The following is a 20,375-nucleotide window of genomic DNA, read 5'->3' as shown; positions in this document are numbered from 1 at the left end:
ATATTTATGGCAAATCTGTCATTTACTGTGCTAGATCTTGTGTATAATCAAGACCAGAAGTAAATGTTGACTGAAAGTTGGCAAAGAGAGGGTTCCCCTTTGCTTTAATAAACTGCTGTATTTAGAAAAATAAAATAAAAAAGATGCCTGTGTTGCTTTTTTAAATGTGACAAGATATATTTTCAACATATATCTTTCCTTTTACTGCATATTACAAGCAAAACATTAATTGAATTAGCATTCTAAGGCAGATTCATAGATTTTTAGTTGCTAAATTAATCTGCTTTGAAAAATCTTACAAAGTAGTACTCTATTTTAATAAATATGGGGTAGGTTAATTCATCAGTGCTATCTTTATCTTAAACTAATCTCATAGTTGTATGATCAAAATAAATGAATTCAGGCATGCTTACATACGACGTTCCTTTTGATTAACTATCCAAGCCAGTTTACTTAAACAGACAGTATTGTTTAGGTGTTGATTAGGTAGATTTCAAAATCAGTTTCCTTGTGCACCAGAAAAGTAAATTAAACTTTCTTCAATGAGAATAACATCAAATACAGGTATTGATCTACTTACGACCTATGCAACTTACGACCGTTCGACTTTATGACCACAATCGCTAGCCATCACTGCTCTGTGTCTGGCAGCGCAAGCGTTGCCCAGCTGGGTATACGACAGTGCTGGCCAATAAAATGTTTTATACATGCTTATATGTTTTGCAATTGGGAAAATGTTTCCTATGGTATTTCTTACACCTGTATTTTGTATTTTTGTATGCACCTGTATTTTGTAATTTTGTATGTTTTGCAAATATTAAACCAGTTGTGCCCTGGCCGGTTGGCTCAGCGGTAGAGCGTCGGCCTAGCGTGCGGAGGACCCGGGTTCGATTCCTGGCCAGGGCACACAGGAGAAGCGCCCATTTGCTTCTCCACCCCTCCGCCGCGCTTTCCTCTCTGTCTCTCTCTTCCCCTCCCGCAGCCAAGGGTCCATTGGAGCAAAGATGGCCCGGGCGCTGGGGATGGCTCTGTGGCCTCTGCCTCAGGTGCTAGAGTGGCTCCGGTCGCAACATGGCGACGCCCAGGATGGGCAGAGCATCGCCCCCTGGTGGGCAGAGCATCGCCCCTGGTGGGCGTGCCGGGTGGATCCCGGTCGGGCGCATGCGGGAGTCTGTCTGACTGTCTCTCCCTGTTTCCAGCTTCAGAAAAATGAAAACAAAAAACAAACAAACAAACAAACAAAAAAAATAAACCAGTTGTACTGGTAATGCAGTGTTTTACTTAAACCTGATGAATGTAAAAATAAGAAACAAAATGGTGTAGAGATGATACAAATGGCATAAAATGAACAAAGAAAATTATGATCTATAAGAATGAAAGAAAATTATGATAAAATAGACTTAAAGATTTTTATAACATCATTTCACAGTACTGTACATACAGCCTACTCAACTTACGACCAAATCGTGTTACGACCGGTCTGTCAGAACCAATCGTGGTCGTAAGTTGAGCACTAGTTGTAGTTAACTTCCATTTTACATTATTATTGTTAGAAGGGATAGGAGAGCCAAGGTGGCAGAAAGGACTAAGGCAGAATTTTAATTTTTTTACTTTTAAAGAAAAATGCATTTATATAACAAAGAAATGCAGGATGTCTGGGACAGCACTGAGTACAATTCCAGGTATTAGGATATGATTTCCATCAGTAATAGTTATGTGTCCTATGGTGTATGCTACTGTAATCATTTTTATTTCTTAGCGTCTTTATTTTAGAGTTTGAAGAGGCCCTAAGAATCACTTAAATCCTTTAAAGTTAAGGCCTGTAGTTAGTAAACAATTTTCTGGCTGTTGCACAGTTACTTATGGGCTATGCTGGATCACGAATCTAGGTTCTTACCTCCTCAATTCCGTGGCTCATGTTATCAAACCATGGTGCTTCCCAAATTGTTTCTGTAAATGAAACATTTTCACTGGTTGCTGTTAGTCAAAGTGGTGTTTATACAGAGAACAGATTGTTAACTGCCAGAGGGGAAAGGGTTGGGGGTGGGTGAAATGGGTGAAGAGGGTCAAGAGGTACAACCTTCCAGTTATAAGGCATGGGGATGTGTAATGTATAACATGACTAAATGTGGTATGAGATACAGGAAAGTTGCGGCGATAGTACATAGATCCTAAGAGTTCTCATCACAAGGAGAAATTCTGTTCTTTTTATTGTATCTATGAGATAATGACTATCCTTTTGTGGTAATCATTTCACAACACACATAAATCAATAAAATAAAGTGGTATGTGTTGAATCTGGCAACATTAGTTATTAGAGTTTTAGTGAATATGTGTATATGTATTTTGTACTGTAGAAAAGAATGAGCACACCCATGAATGTGGGTGCTATTAATGTTCGTTCATGGCAAGCGTGCTTAAGTATTAATGCCAATCGGTGGCGTGATTGCAGTTGTTATAAGTAAGTTCTGTCCATGTTTGCTTTGAAATATATCAGCTCAACTTGGAATGTTATGATGGTCTTAAAAATTTTATTCTTGAAGGCTGAAATAATGAGGAAAAATACTTCTGTGATGCTGTTAGGTAGAAATGATGAGATTCAATATTATACAACTGGTTTTTTTAATTTATTTTGTTCAAATATTCCTGTAAATAAATACATCATAATGTTAAATAGTATCTTTTTTATTTTATTTTATTTTATTTTTGTGACAGAGAGAGAGAGTGAGTCAGAGAGAGGGACAGGTAGGGACAGACAAGCAGGAATGGAGAGAGATAAGCATCAATTTTTGTTGTGGCTCCTTTTGTTGTTCATTGACTGCTTTCTCAGATACATATGTGCCTTGATGGGTGGGGGGGGGTCTACAGCAGAGCGAGTGACCCCTTGCTCAAGCCAGAGACCTTTGGAGACTCAAGCCAGCGACCATGGGGTCATGTCTATGATCCCAGGCTCGAGCCAACGACCCTGCACTCAAGCTCGTGAGCCCACACTCAACCTGGCGACCTCGGGGTTTCAAACCTGGGTCCTTCATGTCCCAGTCCGACACTCTGTCCACTGCACCACCACCTGGTCAGGCTAAATAGTATCTGAAGATAGTGAAAATATAAGTGTTTCCCCCCTTTTCCTTTTCCCAATTTTATACCCTTTTTTCTAGTGAACGTTTCCCTTATAAAATATAGAAAGGAATACAATTATAAATAATCCTTCCTACAGAAAAGCTGAGGAACTAATGTTGTATTCATAATTTTTTAAGCTTAAAAGTGCCCACTCACCAGAAAGATACTGTTTAAGCAGTGAAACTATACGTAAGAGTTTTTTCTGCAGTAACTGGTGTTACTTCCCATTACAAGTGCAGAATTTGTACAGAACTCATGTCAGGTCCTGTTCTTTCTGACTTGCACTAACTCATTTAATGCTACAACCCTTTGAGTTGGTGCTGGAGCCCGAGGCGTGGAGAAGTGAAGTCATATTGCTCAAGTAATAGGATGTGGACAGGCCTGGCCTCAAAGTCCATGCTGTTCAATATGATATAGTAGTTACCTAGATTTTGCATTGGGGTATAGAAAAGGTGACCTAGAAAGAAAAGCTAGAGGAAAAAACAGTCAAATTGTGCCTAAATTAGATTTTGCCTATGAACTGAACAGTAAACGCACAACTTTCTGTTTGTTGCCACATCATGGAAAAACGGCCAGATTGAGTATCAAAAATTTAGAGGGTACATTTTAGGCAAGTTGGTCTACTGGAAATTAGCTTTCCAGGGTGGGTCTCGGTGAGTATCCTGGGTCGCTGAAATGGAGGGCAGTGAGAGAGCTGAGGTACTGCTGAACGGGAGGGCTGGGTCTTGTCTGTTGAGACAATGGGGTCAGAGAACAAACAGTGATGTGGAGAATGAACTCCGGAAGATCACAGGACAGACTCCAAATTGTAGAAATTGATTTCAGGAGCAGCTGCTTCTCACATGGGCAAGTCTGCCTAGCAGGAGCATCAGAGGTTTATAACAGACGTTAATAATTCTTCTGCAAAACCAAGTACACCAGCTCATCAATCATTAAAGAATTCCCATGTGTCCTACTTCAAACCAAAAGTCAAATACAGGGTGATTTTATGTAAAAGGAAGTAAAAAAGTTTATTGAGATAAACGTATTCTAGTGAGTAATTTTATAATCTCTCTGTTCTCTTCCAAACACCATTTTCAATGATGCTTAGCAGAGCTATATTTACCTACTGTTTGTACTTTATGTATTGATATATAGAATAATTAAGACAGTTTTAAAAGAGGAATAGTTTTATGGCCTTAAGAGATTATTACTTAATGATTAAAATATGTTAATCGATCATTTTTGTAGTTTCTCCTTTTTTTCATAAGCCAGTCAAAGTCATCTTTCCTTTCACTCAGCGGAAAGGGAATGGATCTTTATAAACTCTTAGAAAGTGCGGATATTGGCCTCACTAAGAATAGCCTGGAAAATATCAGTTGGACTAATGAATGAGTAATGGATCCTCTTCTAGCATAATAACATAGTCTTTTCCTAATTTACTTATTCCTCAGAACAGATGTGATAGTCTTCTCAGATAGATGTGAATATTTTCATTTTATAGAAGATTACTGAGAGAAAGAATTATATGACCAGCGGTGGTAAATAGTGGAGCCCAAGTTGAGCACAGACCAAGGGTGCTGGCTTCAACAGCTAGGCTTGTCAGACTTGGCTCCAAGTCCACTGTTCTTGTTGTGTAGATGTGTGTGCATCACGAGAAAATGTAACTATTCAAAGCTCCAAGGATAAACATTAGTTATTTTTGGTCAAAATATTAGGTCATATAATTATATCATTTCAAAATTTATTTAACTGGAACATATTTACATATTTATTGAACCCTGACTACTACAATGTACTGTTAGTTGCTCTGTAGGGTAAAAATGAGTCCTTGTGCACGCGCACGCAAAAGAGAGGCAGAGAGACAGAGACTGAGCGACAGACAGAAAGGGAGAGATGAAAAGTGTCAACTTGTAGTTGCAGCACCTTAGTTGTTCATTGATTGCTCTCTCATACATGCCTGCCAGCGACCATAGGGTCAGGTTGATGATCCCACGCTCAAGCCGCTGACCCGGCCCTCAAGCCTGATGAGCCCACGGTGAGCTCCTTGTCTTTAAGAAGCTTATAGCATAGTTGAGATGTTTTAAATTTATGTGTAATATTCATAGGCAGTCTATGTGTGCCCCAAACCTATGTTGCCTGCCAAATGCCTACATCTAATAAATCTAAATAAATGAGCAAATGAATGAATGAATGAATAAACGAGTGAATCCAAATTAGGGTTAATTAGGTTAGGGAGTGATTTATGGGAGATATAAAGCTTGTGGCAAAGGTTTGGAAGACAGCAAGATTTGGATACCTGGAGAGAGGTGTAGAGAGGTGACATTCTGGGCAGGAGACACAGCATGAACGAAGAGGAAGAAGGGGAAGGAGCAGAGCCTATACAAGGCTTTGAACAGAGCATTGGCCAAAGAGAGCCTTCTTGTAGAAGAGTAGAAGGTACCATTAGAAATACAGCTCTGAGCCAGGCTGAGGCCTTTAATTCTAGGTTCAAGTGTTTGCCTTTTATTCTCTAAGCAGTAGCTGCGATCAAACATTTAAATTCCAGGATCTGATGAGTGATATTACCAAAGTGATATTTGATGTTGACTGATTGGTACACAGGGCATATTTGGGAATGACATGGAGAGGAAGAGACCAGAGGCAAGGAGAACAGAGAGAGACGAGTCTCAGTCTTGAACTGTGGGCTGGTATTCCTACTAGACCAAGGGTGCTGGCTTCAACAGCTCAGCCTGTCAGAACTTGGTCACTAATTGTTTTAGAAAAGAGAAATTCTGTGTAACAGTCTTAAAGTTATCTGAGAACCAGCATCGTATATTAGTTTCAGGTGTACAACATAGTGATTAGATGTTTGCATACCTTACGCAGAGATCACTCTGATAAGTCTAGTGATCATTGACTATATTTTGTACAGGTCGGCATCTTCCTCCCTCCCTCCCTCCTTCCGTTTTTGTTCTGTTTGTTTCTTTCAGGTTGGCATTTTTAACCTTTGGTTAACTTTGTAACTCTTTCCCTTTGGTAATCCCATAAGATTGTATGTCAACTACAATTCTAGGCAACATTACTGATGATAAAATGACCTCTCGTTGGTAAACTACACCTCGAATAGGAGAGTAAATGAGCATTTCCTTGTGGGGAGCTTGGAGGCTTTGCGACACTGACTTCCATGGCGTAGGAAATTTCAAGCGGCACCTTTTGCATGGCCCAGGGGGACTAGAGCTGAGCAGGTGCTCTAGTGGGTGCTTCCCTGCTGCCTAATACAGTTTGTCAGTCTGAATGTGTAGGTAAGCCTGAGAAGACCCTTTGGTGGTGTTGCAGCTATGTTAGCACTTAAAATTATCTGAAAGATAAAAAATTAGCTTCTAATACAGATTATACATCAGTGAAATATTTTAAATTTTCTCTCAATTTTCTTATAATGAATTTTAAAGTATATCTCTATATCCTGATTATGTAGTCTGGATCCTAAGGAATGGGCTCTGCTAGGAGAGAGGGAGATACCGTGATTGTGTCTGCATTGCTCTGCTGCATGAGTTAAGTTGTCCCGGACGGAGAGGGGTCAGTTATCGAGGTATCTGTAGTTCTCCTGCTCTGATCAGTTTTGATGCCTTTGATTTTGAGAAGTGATAGACCTAAACCAATGGGGCTCAGCTGCTGGCTGACACTCTGTCGGAATGTACACTTTTTAGACATGTACACAGATCTCTCCAAATTTTTAGCTCAGTCCATGAATGTGTATTACTTTTTCATGGAAGCATATTTCTTCAATATTATGTGATTCAGTAAGAAAGGAGAATTTGATCTGTGTAGGAATATATACTGTGCCCTATTACATTTAAAATGTAAACATATTTTGATTCAGCTGAAAAAGTTGTTCAATTAGACTTTTTTGTGTGTATATGTATTTTTGTATATTTTAATGAATCATTAAAAAAATTGAGACCTTAAGCTAATCTTTGGTAGACTTGTGGAAATTGACAGCCTTAATTTAAAAATAAGAATCTAAGTCTGACCAGGTGGTGGCACAATGGATAGTGTTTGGCCTTGGATGCTGAGGACCCAGGTTTGAAGCCCCGAGGTTGCTGGCTTGAGCGTGGGATCATAGACATGACCCCATGGTCACTGACTTGAGCCCAAGGTCACTGGCTTGAGCAAGGGGTCACTGGCTCGGCTGGAGCCCCCCAGTCAAGGCACATAGGACAAAGCAATCAGTGAACTAAGATGCCGCAATGAAGAATTGATGCTTCTCATCCCTCTCTCTTCCTTTCTGCCTCCCCCTCCCCAAAAAAACAATAATAATCTGAGTGGTCCTTAAATTTATTTTTTAGAACAAAAGGAAAATGCTAAAACTATTAGTAGAAAAAACTATAGGCTTGCCATAAATAGTACTATAAATAAGTAAGAGGCACAAACATAGCTCTTTCTCTTTTCTAAAAGTGATCATATCCTGTACATGAGAATGAGTTTTCTGCTTCCTCACTGCCTCACTTCCTTAAAGATAAAAGAAATACAGTCTCTTAGATCAAGGTTGAAATTAAGGCAGCCTTCTCAGGCCTTCTTCCCTCTTCCCACTTCCCATATTTGCCACCAACTGCCTTTTAGCCCGATAGCACTGGTGTCCACTGGCCTCTTGTTCTTCCTCCTCCCCAAGCTTGTATGAACTGGTACAAGTTGCATATTCAGCATATTGAGAGACTGTGTTTGGTACTTGCCCACAGGATGGTCATGGCGCCTGGGCACCCCTCCCACGACAGTCCCCACCACACCCCCATCCTGGGCTGTGAGTGCGGAACTGCAGGCAGAGTCACCCTGGTTTCCTCTTTCCATGTCAGCAGCCAGTCATCACTAATCTGCTTCCCCCTCTCCTCTGTGTAAAAGTACTTTAACATGTACAGATTTGAGCCATCAGTGTGGTGACTCCTGCACATGAGGAATCAAGTAAATTAATTCTCCTTTGTTTGTGCCTGATCATTAAGTTTACTTGACAGTTAATACAGTATCTATTGCCATATGACAAGGAGCCATATGTTAATACACTACATATTAATATAGTATATATTAATGTCATCATTAAAGAACCAAAGGTTCTGGATACAAATCTAAGCGTTGACCCTCTAAAATGAGGATAATAGAAATACCTGGTTCCTGGGGTTATTAAATGAGGCTGTGTGTAGAAAGTGCTTAACAGTAGGCTTAGCACTCAGTAAATATTAGCTGTTCTTAAAATTAGTTTAATTTGAAGCTTTGCTATTTAGAAGATATTAAAGTATGAGGTGCTTGCTAATTTACTATAATTATTTCATAATATCAGCTATATGTGCTGAAGCTTTTTCAATTTCACTGTACGTGTTTTACGAAGACTGAAGTTTTGCTCCAGTGTTTTGCGACACCTTGCCCTCTCTCCTCCACTAGAGTGTGCACATGATTTTGTCAGTTCTTCATTTTTTCTGCTAAAGCATATTGTCACATATGTGCACTTTGGAGATTTACCTGGTATGTAACATGCTGTTTTATCTTCATCATGACCTATCACAGAGCTCAGACAGTGTGGCTGCTCCTGGGAAGACGTCTTCTGTGCTCATTCCCCAATTCATGTTTTCATAATCACAGTGATTCTTCTTGCTCTCTCTTTTTTTCTTTTTGGTAAACTCTTTGTAAATATTTTTAGTTGTTTATTTTTTTAGCTAGGAACTTCATTTAAAGGTCTGTTTTTTTATTTGTTTGTTTTTAAGTAATATATTTCCCATCGTATAAGTGATACTGGTTATGCTTTTAAGGAAAACAAATTGACAGCCTTTACTTAGTTGACCATATAATTGTGCTTGTGATACTTAATAATAAAAGTTGAGTATCTGAACTGTTGATTTGGTCTTAGTGTTCCGTTCAAAGCAAATGAGTAGGCATGGTGCCTGGCTTAGTACCAAGCATAAGTAGACCTTTAACTCTACCTTGTGGATATACAATTCAAATTCTTTTGAAACTATTAGGGCCAAGAAATAGTATTTTTGAACACTTAAGATGATTTCTACTTTCTGAGCATCTATTCATATATTGACAATATCTAAGATACTGGAAGATTGGCCTTTATTTGACTTTTTGCTAAGGAAGGCTGTTATTGTAACTTTATTTCTTGGTGGAGGTGTTGAATACAAAGGGGTGAGTTAAGAGTCATTGCCTTTTACTCAGATTTCCTTGTCTTACCCTCTGGCTAATAAGCCTGTGTTTAAAACCCAAAATCAGGAGCCCAGTGCAATGAATTTGTTCTTTATTCAGTAATTTTAATTTCTCATTTACATATGGCATAAGATTTACATGGAAAATCTCCCTTCAGTAACGAAAGGGAGATTTCTGCCTGACCAGGCAGTGGCGCAGTGGATAGAACCTCTGACCAGGACGCGGAGGATCCAGGTTCAAAATCCTGAGGTGCCTGATCTGTGGTGGCGCAGTGGATAAAGGGTTGACCTGGAAATGCTGAGGTCGCCGGTTCGAAATCCTGGGCTTGCCTGGTCAAGGCACATATGGGAGTTGATGCTTCCAGCTCCTCCCTCCTTCTCTTTCTCTTTCTCTTTCTTTTTCTCTTTCTCTTTCTCTTTCTCTGTCTCTCCTCTCTCTCTCTCTCTCTCTCTCTCTCTCTCTCTCTCTCTAAAAATGAATAAATAAAAATAAAAAAATGGAAAAAAATAATACATAAAAAACAAAAAAACAAAAAACAAATCCTGAGGTCACCAGCTTGAGCCCAAGGTTGCTGGCCTGAGCAAAGGGTCACTCGGTCTGCTGTAGCCCCCTGGTCAAGGCACATATGAGAAAGCAATCAATGAGCAACTAAGGTGCTGCAATGAAGAACTGATGCTTCTCATCTCTCTCCCTTCCTGTCTGTCCCTATCTGTCCCTCTCTCTGTTTCTCTCTGTCTCTGTCTCTGTTGCACACACACACACACACAACCCCCCCCCAAATAATACATTTCTAATGAAAGTTTAAGGATTGAGGGTTTTATTGAGTGTCTTATTATTTATTTATGCTTTGACAGCTTTTTAGATACTGAAATTTGGGCATCAGTGTTTGAGACTCCAAATTTGAAAGCTACTTTTATATATACCGTATTTTTTGGTCCTTAAGATGCAACTGACCATAAGACGCACCTTGTATTTTAAGGAGAAAAATAAAAAAAAAATATTCTGAATCAAATGGTATGTTAAAATATTTAATAAAATATACCACAATATTATTTCAACAATGTAAACTCAACAGCAGTATTAACAACCATTAGCATTGTTATTAACAAATGAGAAGAGACTTAATGTTCAGATACTCTTCTAGTTGTCCAGGAACCCCTGGAACTCATCATCACTAGTGTCAGAATTTAAGAAGCTCAGCTGCTCACAATCACTGGCATCACTTTCTTTTAGATTCCAGGACTGTTCATTCAGGTTATTGTTCTTTAATTCAGGATACCGCCCCCCCCCCTGCTGCTGCACTAGGGGAACTCCAGCTATTTTTTACTCTAATGTCACTACATAGGTAAACTACCAAGATTACAGCTGAAATAAACTGATGGAGCTGAGCAGCATAGCCTGCTCCATCTGCCACTGCTTTGCCTGTGCTCATGCTGGCTTCCCCAGCTCGATGCACATGCGTCGTGCCCTTGGCTCCGCCCCTATCTGCCAGCAGCCAGCCAATGAAATGCTACTAGGCTGGTAACAAGTGAGGTCAGCACTTCAGCTCCAGCAGCTTCAGCTCCAGCAGCTTCAGCTCCGCCCTCTACCGCTGTAGTGTGCCTCTCATGTCTGCCCTCAATGCACCCGCACAATGTAATTCATCTTCTCTCCTAAGCTGCATGCAACTGTGGAAACCAAAACCAGATCACTCAGATGCCAGGGTTCCGCACAGAGCCGGCAGGGGTATGATTACGCTCCCACTGGTGCTCATTCTACATGCTTACCAGTGCAACACCCCGCAGCAGCTAAAAAAAAAAAAATGAACATTCACTCCATAAGACACACGGGCATTTTCCCCTCCACTTTTGGGGGGAAAAGGTGGATCTTATGGAGCGAAAAATATGGTAAATAAAAGGAATTTGGCCCTGGCCGGTTGGCTCAGTGGTAGAGCGTCGGCCTGGCGTGCAGAAGTCCCGGGTTCGATTCCTGGCCGGGGCACACAGGTGAGGCGCCCATCTGCTTCTCCACCCCTCCCCCTCTCCTTCCTTTCTGTCTCTTTCTTCCCCTCCCGCAGCCGAGGCTCCATTGGAGCAAGGATGGCCCGGGCGCTGGGGATGGCTCCTTGGCCTCTCCCCCAGGCGCTAGAGTGGCTCTGGTCGCGGCAGAGCGACGCCCCGGAGGGGCAGAGCATCGCCCCCTGGTGGGCAGAGCGTCGCCCCCTGGTGGGCGTGCCAGATGGATCCCGGTGGGTGGGGTGCATGCGGGAGTCTGTCTGACTGTCTCTCCCCATTTCCAGCTTCAGAAAAATACAAAAAAAAAAAAAAAAAAAAAAAAGGAATTTAATGCACCTAATTGATAATGTAATACTTCTTCATCTAAAATTTTACAAACAATAGTAATTTCAATATTTTCTGCCATAAAATCACTTAAAAATCTCTGGAATAAAATGTTATTGGAATGTAACAAAATTATTATGGTTGCCATCAAATTTAACAATTTAAGCATATGTTATTTACTAGGGTAACATAAGTGCTACAAAGAATACAAAGATGGGTAGTATAGACTCTGACCTCAAAGAGCTTATAATCACAGTGCTGTTTCCAGCTGCTTTCAAGTTTATCATATACTCAGTGTGAAATAAGTACATAGTCTATTGTCTTTGATATAGGAAGAATATGGTAGTTTTTTATGTTTGTGTCCTCATTTCCTGATGCATTGCTTGGCATGTATCAAGTGGTCAGTGTTTGTAAATTGACCGAAAGGTGCTATCAAATTAGTTTTACAGTTTCTGGGGATTGAGAAGGTAAAGGTCTCCTGTATGAAGGATTTAGGGAAGACTTCATGAGGAGGTGGCTATTGAGATGATATACCCTGAAGGACCAGGATAATTTAAGTAGGCAGAGAATGGCTGGAGGAGGTCACTCTTAAGTGGAAGGGATGGAATGCTAAAGCAGTGGTGTGCCCTCATGAACGTCCCAGGCCAGGTCTAAGATACTGGACTCCAGTATGGCCAGAACTGAGACCATAGATTAGGGAAATATTTGGTGGGCAAACCTAGGAAACTGGTAGATTGCACAGGCCCCTGAGTGGCAGATCCTACTTGAGTTTATAGAGAGTAGGAATAAAAGAAAAGGACAGAGAACTGGGGTTTATTGCATCCTTGCTATGTGTTAAGAACTATGATAGGTGTTTATTATAAAATTACCTTACATAATCCTCAACTCAGTGCTCTGTGGTAACTTCCCCACATTGAACATGAAGGAACTCAGGCACCAGATGGAATTTGGTACTGATCACAGGGTAAGTTGAGTAAGGAAGAAACCTGACACGGGAGAAGTTTCTGGGGGAACCTTCTAAGGAACGAGGAAACCCTGGTGATTACAGAGGGATTGAGAAAGAGGATGATGTGATCAAGAGAAACTGTGAAAGGAGAATCTAAAAATCTTAGAAATTGGTTAGGTTTGCTGAATGAGAGAAAAAGTGTTTGAGAAAATGAGAAGCATCAGCTATAAGGAGAGGAGTTTCCTTGGAAAGCTGAGGATTCTGTTTTGGACACGTCTGGGGAGAGATGTCTATGAGAGGTTGCAAGCTGGGCCCAGAGCTCAGGTGACATTGTGAGGCTAGAAGTATAAATTGGGTGCCATCTATATGAATATGGTCATTGAAACTGCATCAGGAGATCAGATCTGCAAAGAGGAAAGAAAAAGGAATGATGTCAAAAGCAAGGGTATCGTTCAAGTAACGCCCATAGTTTTGTTGGGTTTTTTGTTTTACCTTATTGCAGGGTGAGGTGGATCCAACACTGGGCAGGGACATAGGAAGAAAAGCATGATTGTGCAGTGTCATTGAAGCCAAGAGACAATGTTGATAAAAAGTGTACAAGGCTTGAAAGAAATACTAAGGAAATATTGTTCTCAGAAGGGCCAGTGAGCCTATGGCTTATTGGAAGGGAAGGGGGCAGTTGGGCTGTCAGTGATAGGAGGCACACTCTTGTCTGAGGTCTATAGAAGAGCAGGAGTCAGTCCTTGGCTGCCCTCTGAAATGTCCACAATTTGCTCTCCCTTCTAATCCTTCTATATTCAGTTTCCCTCCTTAACACTTACCACTATCATCCATACTGTATCTTTTACTTATTTATCTTGTTATTGTCCCTGTCTGGATTGTAAGGTCAGGCAGTCAAAGATTTGAATCTGATTGGCTCACTGCTATATCCACAGTGCCCCGCACACAGTAAGGACCTCAATGAATAGTGGATGATGTATGGAAGTTAGAGTGACTTGCATAGCAGCCCTGTCTCCTTTGTTATGCTATAAACTTTTTTTATTAAGTGAGAGTTAGGGAGGCAGAGAGACAGACTCCTACATGCACCCCCACCAGGATCCACCTGGCAAGCCCTCTACAGAGGGATACTCTGCCCATCAGGGGCTATTGCTTCATAGCTCAGCAACTGAGCTATTTTAGTGCCTGAGATGAGGCTATTGGAGCTATCCTCAGGTCCCAGGGCCAGCATGCTCTAACCAATTGAGCTATGGCTGTGGAAGAGGCAGAGGAGGAAGAGGGGGAGAGGGAGGGGGAGGAGTGGGGAAGCAGATGGTTGCTTTTCCTCTGTGCTTTGACCAGGAATTGAACCAGGGACATCCACACACTGGGCTGACACTCTACCACTGAGCCAACCAGCTGCTATAAACTTATTTAATGGAATATAATCATCTTTATACCCCTAATAATGCCTTCCATGTTGTAGCTAATGTATAAGGTTTTATTTATAGCAGCATCACAGGGAAAGACTAGGGATTTGGGACTCAGCTGCTCTGAGTTTGGATTTTCATTCTTACTAATTTAACTCTAAACTACCAGAACTCTAAGCCTCACTTTTGACTTATAAAAGGGATAAATCAGTGCCTATGTTGAGAGGATTAAAGAGACAGTGCATGTTGGAAAGGCTGGCATATATTTTGTACCCTTTGGCTCCTTTGTCATCTTCTATGGTGTAACTTGGAGTAAGTTTCTTAACCTCACTTTTTTCATCTCCAAAAGGGGAAGATGAAACCAGCATCATATGTACCTGGAGGAACCAGTGAGACAGCACGTGCAGAGCACCTCACTGGCCTTGTGCCGTGTACCCGACGGGCATTAGGCACAAGTGCTGCCTTCTTTTTGTGGACAGTGTAGTACTCGAGGGCAGTGTAGTGGTTAAGAACACGGACCTTAGAACCAAACTGCAATTTCCTGTAAATTGGGAAAAATAATAATACCATCCCCATCGGAGTGTGGTAAGGAAACATATATGATAATCAGTGCAAAGCTTGGACCAGAACCTGGTATGATGTAAGCATTAAATGTATTTGATTAAAAAGAATGTGTCTTTATTTTTTTTCCCCTCTCTTTAGTCTATATTAAATATTTTAACTTGACCTTAGTGGGAAGCCTTGTTTACAAAGAATAGGGCTCCCTTATAATGAAATTGGCCATGTTTAAGGGGAAAATATAATAAAACATCAAAAACAATAAAACTACCCCTCGTGGTTTGACCTGACTGGGTATGGCGCTGTGGTTTGACTCTCCCACATACGGCATTGAAAAAGCGGTTCTTTGGCTCCCGTGCTGGTCAAGATCCACTCAGTAGCAATGGCAGGCTGGTTTGGATCTTATCTTTTTTTTTTTTTTTTTTTTTTTTGGATTTTTTTTTTCTGAAGCCGGAAACAGGGAGAGACAGTCAGACAGACTCCCGCATGCGCCCGACCGGGATCCACCCGGCACGCCCACCAGGGGGCGACGCTCTGCCCATCCTGGGCGTCGCCATGTTGCGACCCTCCTGGGTGTCGCCATGTTGCGACCAGAGCCACTCTAGCGCCTGGGGCAGAGGCCACAGAGCCATCCCCAGCGCCCGGGCCATCTTTGCTCCAATGGAGCCTTGGCTGCGGGAGGGGAAGAGAGAGACAGAGAGGAAGGCGCGGCGAAGGGGTGGAGAAGCAACTGGGCGCTTCTCCTATGTGCCCTGGCCGGGAATCGAACCCGGGTCCTCCGCACGCTAGGCCGACGCTCTACCGCTGAGCCAACCGGCCAGGGCCTGGATCTTATCTTTGAAAGACTTTTTTGTCACTTGTAAATTGGCCTCCACTTCTCTGCCCCCATATTCTGCCAGCTGGTTTCTAGGAATGACTGGGAATGCAGTTTGAGTAGAACCTGGGAGGAAGTTGCAAAATTGGAGGACAGGTGGTGAGTGGAAACCTTCCCCTTCCACTGGGCAAGGCTTTCTTTACTAGCAAATAATTATTCTAACAAAACTCCAAGAACATATTCCTAATTGTGCCTCTTGATTCCTCATCAAGGATAAAAACTCTATTGTCAAAAACCACAGAGTTCATGGTATCACAGGACTTGGCTGGATCTTTATAATGTCTAAAACAGGCTTAAAAGAGAAATCACTGCTCAGATCAGCAAATTGCTTCCACTCACATAAGCTGCTGTGCAGAGCTGTTGTGTCATGGTGCCATCCTCTCTTCATTAGCAGAATTTCTGCTGGACCTTCTCTGTGTGATTCATGGCCACCCCAGATCTCTCTCCCACTTCACTGTGGTGCTGGCATGGCAGGCCGACTCATCTCTGGTGCCAACTCCTATTGATTATAGTGATTGCCTGGAGTGTTGTGTTGAGAAGAATTGACAGGCCACACACAGGTGCAGAAGTGATTAATTAGCAGTGTCTGCTGTGCAGGGGAGATGGGGGAACCGCAGCATGTATGTTGTGCATTTGCCAAACTTCATAAGGGTTCAGCTTTGAGACACTCAGACTCTCATTTTGTGCTCAGTATTTTTTTACTTTGAATGAGTATATATCAGTTACTTTATTCCACATAGAAATAAATTAGAAGTCATCTATTAGATTGGATTATAAAAGAGTGGCCTTTGGGTACTTTTCATTGCTTGCTCCAGGAAGTATTAGATATCTGAATTATTCTCAGTCCTCTCACTTCTGAAGTAATTTGTTCTCTACCTTTGAATTGAGGTTTCTTGCTTAGTTGACACCTGGTTTTATCTTCTGTTTTGTACATTTGATAATTAAAATGAACCCCTTAGAACCTTGGGCATGGCGCAGATGGCTGTACCAGACCTGGAGGATGTAATCATTACAGGGTAGACCAGATGTCTCATTCCTAAAGGCAAGGTCATGTGTGTGTTGTCCTTTGGTGTCCCTTCCTAGAGACCACTTCTGTTTTCTTTGATTTTCTTCCTATGAATCAAAGTAAGTCTTCTCTGTTTTGGCAGCTGATAGAGAACTAAATTATAGATATATTAGACTTTTTAAAAATTGTGGCAAAATAGACATCACAAAATTATCATGTTTAAGTGTACAGTTCTCTGACATTAAGTACATTCATGTGTTGTACAACCATCACCAGTGTCTGCCTCCAGAACTTGCTCATCTTCCCCAATTGAAAGTCCATTCCCATTAAACACTAACACCCCTTCCTGCCTCCCTATTTTCTGGCAACTACCATTCTACCTTTTTCTTTTTCTTCTTCTTCCTTTTTTTCCAGTGGTGTGGGATTTTTTAATGTTAATGTTGCTCAGTGACATAATATGCAACAGAGACTGAGGATCACTGAGCTGGAATGGGTCCCCTCGCCTTTCTGTAAGGCTGGTCTTGCGTCACCCTGTGTCTGGCCAGAGCCGTGAGCTTCATTCAGCTGGCAGGGTCTTGACTGAGAGTGGGATGGGATAACTGGAAAAACTTGGAGCTTCTTCTCAGATTCCAGCCAAACAGAAATTATTTCTCATAATTGTCAATTACCAGATTCTTCACTGCCCTGGGTTTTAAGAGCGGGTTTGTGCACCTTCTGCAGCATGCAAAGGGCCTTTATACCTTTTGTCTCTGGCACTCATAGTCCCCAGGTAGATGGGCACTGTTCTGCTCTCTATGAGATTGACAGCTCTAGGATGCTTATATAAGAGGTTCTAAACTTTTTGTGACTTATCCATCCATCTTGTCGCATGTGTCAAATTTTCCTTCCTTTTAACAGTTGAATAATATTTCATTGTATGTATATATTATAGCATATTTGATTTATCCATTCAAATGTCAGTGGACCATTTTCTCCACATCCTTGCCAATACTTATTTGCTAGTTTTTCAATAGTAGCCATCCTAATGGATGGGAAGTGATATCTCTTTGTGGGGTTTTTATATTTTCTGAAGTGAGAAGCAGGGAGGCAGAGAGACAGACTCCTTCATGCCCCCGACTGGGATCCACCAGCAAGCCCACAAGGGGGCGATGCTCTGCCCATCTGGAACTGTTGCTTTGTTGCAACTGGAGCCATCCTAGCACCTGAGGCAGAGGCCATCCTCAGCGCCCGGGCTAACTTTGCTCCAGTGGAGCCTCGGCTGCGGGAGGGGAAGAGAGAGATAGACAGAAAGGAGAGGAGGAAGGGAGGAGAAGCAGATTGGTGTTTCTCCTGTGTGCCCTGGGCGAGAATCAAACCCGGAACTTCCATGTGATGGTCCAATGCTCTACCACTGAGCCAACCGGCCAGGGCCCTCTTTGTGATTTTGAATTGCATTTCCCTAATTACTGACAGTATTGAGTATCTTTTCATGTGCTTATTGGCCATTTGTATACAGGCAGTTCCTGAGTTACCAATGAGATAAGTTCTGTATCTTAAGTTGAATTCGTATGTTCAGGTACATTTACCTATTAAATACAACTTAGATGGTTGTCTCAACACAGTATTTTTTTATTTCTGTGCATATAAATAAACATTTTTAAACCTATGGAGCCTATCTCATCTGTAACCCAGGGACTGCCTGTATCTTCTTTGGACAGTTGTCTCTATTCAAGTCTTTTGCTCATTTTTTAAATCAATTCTTTTGTTTTTTGTTGTTGTCTTATAGGAATTCTTTATATATATACTGAACATCAATTACTTAGCAAATGCTCTATAATATGCAAATATTTTTCCCATTCCATAGGATGCCTTTTAGTATCTATCCTTTGATGCACAGAATTTTTTTTTTTTTTTTGAAAAGCGGGGTAAATGAGAGAGAGACAAGAGGGAAAGAGAGAGAGAAGCATCCAACTCATTGCTCCACTTAGTTCGTTGACTGCTTCTCATAAGTGCTTTGACTAGGGATTGGACCAGCAACCTTGTGCTCAAGCCGGCGACTTCAAGATTATGTCAGATTATCCTGTGCTCAAGCTGGTAACCTCGGGTTTCAAACTGGCAACCTCAGTGCTCCGGGTTAACTCTCTATCCACTGTTTCACCACTGGTCAGGCAAAAAATTTTAATTTTGATGTAGTCCAATTTATCTATTTTTTTTTTCAGTTACATGTACTTTTGGTGTCATATCCAAGAAATCATTATCAAATCCAATGTCATGAAGCTTTCCCTCTACTTTCTTTAAAAGGAATTTTATAGCTTTAGCTCCTATGCTTATGTCTTTGATCTGCTCAGAGTTAATTTTTGTAAGAGTCCAGTGTTATATTTTGGCATGTGGATGTCTAGCTTTCCCAGGGCCAGAGAAATGTAAAGAACCTGTTGAATGGTCTTGGCACCCTTTTTCAGAAAGCATTTGACCGCATGTGTGAGTGTTATTGGCAGGCTGTATTAGACTTTTAAAGGTTAGGAATCTTAGCTTACACGTAGTCTCATCATTTCTCACTGACAGTATTGCCACAGCTCCCTAACTACTCTCCCTTAGTATCATTTTTTGAAGTCCACAGCTACATTCTTTAAAAAAACACACAAAGAATCATGTCTTTCAACTGATCAGAACCTGCAGGCTCCCCATTCCCTGTAGGGTAAATTTCAGGCTTCTTAGCTCTGCAGACAGCGCTCACCCTAGTCTGGCTCATGCACCCCTCTCCAGCCCCTTCTCTCACCACCTTCTCTTAGGTGCCCTTTGCTCTGGACATGGGGATCTCCTTGGAGCCTGGAGTGAGAAGTGTGCTCCTACGCTCACCCGCTCACGCACCTGTTTCTCCTCTTCCTCACACACCTGGTCCTGCGGCTCCTGCAGGACCAGCTTCTGCAGCGTCCCCTGGCTATCCCGTTCAAAGTTGGGCATTCTCCCTCTTTGCCCCTGTAACAGCCCAGGCCTTGCGAAGGCCTTGCTGGTCATGGCTTTCACGTTTGCCTTCTGCTCTGTTTGCCCTCCAGTTATGGGTCTCTGGAGGAGAGGGATTTTGTCCTGTTCGTCTTTGTATTCTGAGCTCCTGACTTAGTGCCTTACACTTTATTGATATTGAATAAATATTTGTTCAATGAAATGAATTAATCTAAAGCTAAAAAGAAAAAACAAGGAAGAAGTGAAAGACATCAGGTCACATATCAAAAATGGTTTTCCTTTACTATAAACTTGCTGTACCGTGTGGGGCTTTAAAGAAATATTTCTCTTTTTTGCCTAATATTTTCCCTCTTTCCCCATACTTGCTACTATGATTGCAATAATTATTACCCTCTTTCAAACCAGGATAAATAATCTTAAGGATATTTTGAAAGGCAGGACAGAAAGCAGGGAAAGAAGGATCTGGGGTGAGGGAAAGTGAAAGAAGTCACCACCTCATTCAGAAACATTTAGTAAGTGACCTTGAGGTTGAGCCAGAGCTAGCCCGGGGTGCCAGGCGACAGTGGCGCACTGTGAGAGAGGCAGCCTCACAAACACGCACAGAACACATGCTCCTTAGCACCTTGTGTCACGAGCGCTGCTTGGGCCTATGGGAATGTGGATGAATAATGAATGATTTGCCTCAGAAGGTGGCATCTCCTCAAAAAAAGAGCTTTCTGTCTAACCTTGACGATTCTGTTTATATTGCTAAATTTGTGAATAGATGAAAACTTTTAGGCAGATCTCAGTTAAAACAAGTGGTCAAGAAATAACATGAGAAGCTTGCTGTTGGTTACCTGTGTAGTATCCCTTTCTGATACAGGGGACAGTGAGCCAGGCTCTTCTAGCTGTGTGTGTGGTTGCCACTTCCTTTTGGCTTGATCAGGACGTCAATATATAGGGGACCCAGGGGATAGCAGGGGCAGACCTGGCTAATCTGCCGAGTTAAGGATGACAAGGTGTAAGGCCATTAGCCGTCACCGTCAGGCCGGACTGTATCTCTGCTGCATCCCTGGAA

At 41.8% G+C, this 20,375-nt stretch overlaps 1 protein-coding gene and 1 pseudogene across 9 annotated transcripts in view; one reads left to right on the top strand and one right to left on the bottom strand.

The window, feature by feature from the left end:
* LOC136329795 (beta-1,3-N-acetylglucosaminyltransferase manic fringe pseudogene) overlaps window positions 1–19,372 on the bottom strand; it is a 32,343-nt pseudogene extending 12,971 nt beyond the window's left edge.
* Window positions 1–20,375, top strand: part of NCOA2 (nuclear receptor coactivator 2) — a 315,226-nt gene that overhangs the window by 139,302 nt on the left and 155,549 nt on the right. The window lies entirely within an intron of this gene.

This window comes from Saccopteryx bilineata, chromosome 3, assembly GCF_036850765.1.
Source record: "Saccopteryx bilineata isolate mSacBil1 chromosome 3, mSacBil1_pri_phased_curated, whole genome shotgun sequence".
In the NCBI taxonomy this organism is placed as follows: domain Eukaryota; kingdom Metazoa; phylum Chordata; class Mammalia; order Chiroptera; family Emballonuridae; genus Saccopteryx; species Saccopteryx bilineata.
The sequence above is the reverse complement of the archived record's forward strand: the minus strand, read 5'-3'. Positions and strand labels throughout refer to the sequence as shown.